A 7,058-nucleotide genomic window follows, 5' to 3' on the forward strand; every position below is an offset into this window, starting at 1 on the left:
TGTTTCTTTCATGCAACTCCAATTTTCATGTGACCCACCACACCCTTCACAAGCCATAACCGAGACAGTTTTTGTCATTTCCAATTTTTTTATCTTTGAAGAAAGGGCCTCGATTTGGGCTTGTAAAGAAGTGCTTTCATCGACCTTATGGGCGCCCGGGGCGATAGACTTATTTCCCCGGGGGGTGTGCCATTGAAAATTGGTTTGAGCAATTTCCTCAATTTGATTATATATTTCGTGTGGGCGTCGATTACCTAAAAGTCCCCCGGAGCTAGAATCAAGTGTCTGCCTAGTGTGTGGCAACAATCCATTATAGAAAGTGGATACTTGTTGCCATATTGCGAGGCCGTGATGGGGACACTTGCGTAATAGCTCCTTGAACCTTTCCCAAGTTTCATATAAGGATTCCCCGTCCTCTTGTGAATATGTATTAATTTCAGCCATTAACTTAGCAGTTTTAGCAGGAGGGAAATACTTATATAGAAATTTTTGGGCTAGTTCATCCCAGGTGTTTACCGATCCAGCTGGGAGGGTGTTGAGCCAAGCTTTCGCTCGGTCTTTTAGTGAGAAGGGAAACATACGGAGGCGGATGGCGTCGTTTGATGCTCCATTGATCCGAAAGGTATCACATATTTCCAAGAAATTAGTTATATGTAGATGGGGATCCTCGTCCGCAAGCCCATGGAAGGTTGCGGAGTTTTGGAGCATTTGTATCAAATGTGGCCGAAGTTCGAAGTTATTGGCTTCGACATTCGGAGCATTGATAGCGGCGCCTAGATTACCTACGGTGGGTCGTAGATAATCCATAAGGGTACGTTGGTCCGCCATTGGAGGTGGATCACCCGAAACCTTCTCTTGGTTTTTGGCTTTTAACCTTTTTCTGAGAAAGCGTTCGGGTTCTTCTAATGGTTCTTTTATGTCTTTATTGGAACTGGAGCTCATACACTACGTGAGGTTGGCGTCGGGTTCCAAGTCCTGCAATAAAAACAGAAAAGAATGTTGGTCAGAAGGTTCACCACGGCCCCGTGTTGAGTGAACACGGCCCGTGGTCGGAATTTCAGTGATTTTTTTCCAGATCCCAGTTACTGGAAGTTGGACACGGCCCCGTGTTGCACCGGCACGGCCCCGTGGTCAGCCTTCTGTAACTTGGAAAACAAAAACTGCCAGTAACGATGCTGAGCACGGCCCGTGTCCGACCAGGCACGGCCCCGTGCTGAGCTCTGCAGAAGCTGAAAATTTAAGAAAAATCCTAAAAATCATAGAAAATAATAAAAATATGATTAGGCCGTTGATTCCTAACTTTCTTAAAATCCTTGTGTCCCCGGCAACGGCGCCAAAAACTTGATGTGCGTGAAGTGTGTTATATTTTAGATGTATATTTAAGCCCTTTTTTTTACACTTTTAGCCAAGTTTTAAATTTATAAAACACGATATTTACTAACACTAAACACACATATGGGCAAGTGCACCCATCGTGGACGTAGTATAGTGTTGGTAAGATACCGAGGTCGTCCAAGGACACAAGAGCTTTTAATACCGGTTTATCCTCAACGTCTAATCAAATCAAAAAGTGAGAAAAATGTTTTAAACTAAGAAAAATAAAAACTAACTAAATGCTGAAAAATAAAACAAAATAAAAACAGATAGACCAGATGAATCACTTGGATCCGACACGTGTGTTAGTATAACCTTTGATTATTTTCGCACTTTTGCACTTGTTTAAGAGATTATCTTAGTTATTGTAGTAGGCCCCTCTTTTGAAGGCGACGTTACCCTCAACCCAGTAGTTTGAGTCAGCAAGGATACAATCCTAAAGGGTCGGATTATTGAAAGATAATGAATTAAGTTATTAATGCAAATTGTGGTAGGCCCCGCTTTCGGCGGTGACGTTACCCTCGGCTAAGTAGTCTGAGTCAGCAGGGATACAGTCCTAAATAGCCGGGTTATAATATTAATAGTAGTTAACTTATGAGGGGGTCAAAGAGTTTGGATACCCGCCATCCAATACCTATGGGCATTGAAGGAGATCCTACTAAATTTGACCCAGGTCCCAAGCAGGACCTCTAAACGCTGAACAAGGGCAAGACCCTTACCAAACCGTTCCCTTAACCCCCGACCAGGTAGCCAACATACCTCCATATAGACCGTGGAGATATGAATGGTGAAAATCTTTTATTTTATATAGACAGTAAAATAATGCCAAGACACCACGGACAAACGATAAGGAAAGATCACCTTCAACATAAGTAACTAGTTATTAAAGTCATTAATACAAAACCAAATAAAAAGTGCAAAAGATTAAAAATAAAAAGTATTATACTAAACACTTGTCTTCACCAAGTGATGTAAGAGACTTAGGCAAACATGGCCTTGATTGTCAAGAACTCTTACGATCAATCTTGGATCCCGAGACGACTCACACACTCTACGATGGACAATGGATGATGGTGTTATGGTGGTGGTGGGTGGTGGATGAAGTGTGAGAGAGGTGGTGTGCCAAGGGATGAGATGGAATGAAACCAAGCACCCCTATTTATAGGTTGAACAGAAGGCTGGGCACGGCCCCGTGTCCGCTGGACACGGCCCCGTGCCCATCTGACATTCTCTCTCTTCATTATTTGTAATTCGCAATTACAATTAATGCACCTGCTGTACTTTCACCACGCCCCCGTGCCCGCTGGACACGGCCCCGTGGTGGGCAATGGAAGCTTCTACTGGTTTGTCTTTTCTGCTGCTTCTTGGGCACGGCCCCGTGTTCGCTGGACACGGGGCGTGTTCAGTCTTCTGTTTTCTCTTCTTTGCCTTGGGAGGTGCCGTTGAGGGTCCGGGCAGTCTACTTTTATTCCTTTTCTTGTATTTATCCTAGAATTAGTTGTCTTTTTGCTTCTTTTGTGATTTTGAGCTCATTTCATCCTGAAAATACAAAAGGAAGACAAAAACACTCTTTTTCCAACATTAGTACTTAAAAAGGGTTAGTTTTATGCCTTAATTGATGTGATTTATATGTTTCATTTTACACACATCATAGTTAATACTGAATTAACCAAGATAATTAATCTTGTAACTACAAGACCATAAAAAGGTTTTAATCGCATTAAAATGGAGTTGAAGTGGTCAACGTAACTGTCATATCAATTCATGACGATCTCGTAACTGACGAAGACTAGGTTGACTGATCGTGACCAGCGCCCAAGCGCGCTACACACCATACAGTCGGATCCACGCTTATGCGAGCCGTAGGCCGTTGGTATGCTAGACGCGCACACTGCACTAGAACCTGTGCTATGTGCGCGACACCCTCACCAGTGCGCCTAGTTACTAATGCAAACCTGCGTACGCTTGAACTGGCCTGCCAGTCCGCGCGCCACGCTTCAAGGATCTCACGACATGCCATATGCGCGCCATACGGATGCCACTACGCATACCAGGACACCACCCGGTCATGCACCGTCCATACTCGTGTGCCACCTGCACTCTCCGCCCTAGCCAATGACGTGCGCCATGCGCCTAAGGAGCTCGTGCCGCATCGACATGCCATGTCCCTTTTCCATGGGCTTTAGTCTCATTCCACAACTAGATCTCTTATCAACCCAGTGGTTGTTGGATCCAAAATTACTTGTTGACTTCGCTAAGTCAACAACAATAATTTTCAGTTTAGATTAGTTGTTCTAACGTGTTCTTGACTCGCTAGTCACTTTTGCCTTTTAGTCGATTCATAAGACTTATAACTCGTGATCTCAACCTGGATCCAGTTATGTACCTTGTCTTTAGAATGACATGAAACTCAATTCATGGCTAGACACGTTTTCACCATGCCTTTGGTGTGTCATGACTGACATCTTACTAGATTTTGAATCTAACCAATTGGCATTCGAGTCCAATCTACTCGATTGACTCCATATAACCATTGTGTACTCCACTTGGTCATGCGTTTGCAATATATGCAAGTCACCCCCATATTTAAGTGTAATTGGATAGCATCCAAATGGGGCGATGAAAGGTTCTCCCTTTCATTTCGAGTTTGAGAAAACTTCTCAACTCCCATTTCCACATTCAAATGCAAGTCACCCCCACATTTAAGTGTAATTGGATAACATCCAAATGGGGTGATGAAAGGTTCTCTCTTTCATTTCGAGTTTGAGAAAACTTCTCAACTACCATTTCCACATACCCTAAAGGGTTTGTTTCTTAAATGGCCTCCTCCCCCCACATTGCTTGCATTTTAATGAAGTTATATTTATAGTTTTGTTTGGCCCAAAATTCGTTCTTGTGTCATCACATATTTTGAATGTTTAAAGTTAGTTTAATCTCCGTCGAGCATATAAATTAACAAGTATTAGTCTAGCATGCTTTAGACCACAATACTCTAGCATGTGAACAGAAGATGCATCATTCTGATTCTTCACAGCCTTAAGAGATAACTCACTATCTCTTCCAAACATTCGTTTCTTAGTTTAGACACAATAATGAAATTTTATTTCACCATTCCAAAACCATCGGTTTTAGGAAGGCCTCAAAACCATAGTTAACTTCATCCATTAGGATCATAACTCGTTTGCCTTTTATCTCCAAGGCTTCATCATTGACTTCTTAAAGACTTCAACATATGTCTTAATCCAAGTCACTTTGATGAAAAATCTTTGTATAAAATCACTTGAGTCTTGAGATATAGCCAATTAGATTGACTCTCAACAACAAAGCATTCACGTATGCCTATAGTGATATATACATTTACGTTGTTGTTTCATTAATACCATGTATTGGAATACTCTCCCAAATTGAGGACCAAGCCTCCACATAGTTTAAACAACACTGATGGTGGTAGAAGCATCTACAAGTCCATCACTATTGTAAATTTCCATTAATAAATTTTCTAAATTTATTAAAACATTTACAATAATAACATATATTTCTTTCATATGTTATATTCTTTGAAAACTTACATGTGCATTTCCATGTTGATGCTCTCAACATTAGATGACATGTCTCGTTTTCGTGTATTCCATCTCAAGCCATACACCACGTTTCTCACGACGCCGTTATGCATTTGATGTTTGATTTGTGACTTATTACATAAGTCATGATCACAACCCGCTCGTTGTGTTTGTGTAAATTACTTTTTTACACTTTGTATCAAAATATGTATCCTTTTGACAACTTATTAGTAGTCCAAAATAACGGATACACCAATGATATCTAAACATCAAAAGCCAAAGTGTTATTAGCTTCAACACTTTTTACCAAAATAAACGCAATTATTTCGTTCGGTGTCATGTTTTGAGGTACTCCCTCATCTTGGAACTCTAAAGTTGAATAATCACAAGTTGTCCAAAGTATAAAGTTGTTTACAATTAACTACTCACAAGTAGTTAAGCAACTTATTATGTTTATAACAACATCGAGTTGTTTTTCATAAAATAGTCTTTCCAAGACTATTATATGGTTCAAGACGTTATACTTCTCGTGGAAGTAACGAAACACTCGTACTTCGCAAAGACATGTTTTATTCGTTTAAAACATTTCTCGTTTTTGCAAGTGTTTTAATATTAAACTATATATTTGTGTTTTGATTACAAATCAAGACAATAAACCTTATAATAGTTTAATAAATAAAACAATTTCAAACTCGCTCATTCGAAAATAAAACGAATACACATTGTTTTAATAAATGGTTTATCATATTCAAACCATTTCTAACCGCTGTTAGATAATAACGATTATCAATCGTTAAAAAGAGTGGTTTGTATGATAACCAATTCTAATATGCTAATTAGAGTTTAAATGTTGCACAAACATTCAAAATATTCGGTTTTTATAAAGTAAACCGGTTCTAACGCGCTCGTTAGAAATAAAACGAATACAATTATTCACTTTTGGTTTAAATGAATGTTTTCTAACACGCTCATTAGAAATGAACGCAAATCTTTTCTAACACGCTCATTAGAAAATATATAAAACGGTTACAAATCATCTTAAATAGTTTATCATAGTTAACGCGGTTCTAACCCGCTCGTTAGAAATTAATGATTGCAAATCGTTAAAATAGTTGGTTATAAGATAAACTAATTCTAATACGCCCATTAGAAAATTAAAAGATTATTTATTGCCATAAGTCGTTTTTGGTTTATATAAAATAAACGTTTTCTAGCCCGCTTGTTAGAAATAAACAATTGACAAAGTCGTTAAATCGTTTCTAACACGCTCGTTAGAAAATAAACAACTATCAAACTCTTTAAATCGTTTCTAACACGCTCGTTAGAAATAATAGATTACAAAATTTGTTTTGAAGTTTACAAAAAATATAAACTATTTCTAATACGCTCATTAGAAATAAACAAATAAAAATCGTTTAAACGTATGTGGAAAAAATCCGTTTCTAACTTGCTCGTTAGAAATTTAATAGTTTAGACGAAACCGTTACAAGGTTTATTATCCAAAATAATTGTCTCCAACACGCTCGTCGGTAATTATTTGAAATAATAATCTTTTCTAACACGCTCGTTAGAGAAACTAAACGTATCTAAACTATTGTTTCTAACACGCTCGTTAGAACATATAAAAAGTTTTAATCTTGTTCTTTCAACAACGTTTCTAACACGCTCGTTAGAAAATATTAAAACTAGTTATTTTATAAAATAATTATTTTATAATATGCTAATTAGAAAATAAATATATTTCAATACTTTTAAAACCAACATTAATAAATCAATTATGGTTACTAAAAGCTTATAATAAATAAATTAAACGTTACAAACATTTAATTTGTATGAGATTACAAATTAAATATTTCTAATTCGCTCATTAGAAACTTTTAGTATTTCAAAAACCTATTGAAATACATATTATTTTGTATATGTTCGGATTTATCTAAACACGAACAAAAACCATGAACTCCAAAACTTGAATCAAAAGTCGTTTTGCAACCCGGTATTTGGATTAAAGATTGTACTCCAATCATAAAAATCAATCCGACTCATTGTACTAAATAAATATTTCCCAAAAATATTTTCAAGATTTTAACAAAAATCTCATTAAATATTTTAACTTTCGTGAACCTA

The 7,058-nt window shown here is 37.6% G+C and overlaps 1 non-coding gene across 1 annotated transcript; it reads left to right on the forward strand.

Annotated features, from left to right (window-relative positions):
• The first annotated feature begins 343 nt into the window (after positions 1–343).
• LOC118481520 lies at positions 344–450 on the forward strand. The gene has a single exon (XR_004865728.1). It is a non-coding gene; the product is annotated as a small nucleolar RNA R71 (small nucleolar RNA).
• The last annotated feature ends 6,608 nt before the right edge of the window (positions 451–7,058 follow it).

This window comes from Helianthus annuus, chromosome 8, assembly GCF_002127325.2.
Source record: "Helianthus annuus cultivar XRQ/B chromosome 8, HanXRQr2.0-SUNRISE, whole genome shotgun sequence".
Lineage (NCBI taxonomy): Eukaryota > Viridiplantae > Streptophyta > Magnoliopsida > Asterales > Asteraceae > Helianthus > Helianthus annuus.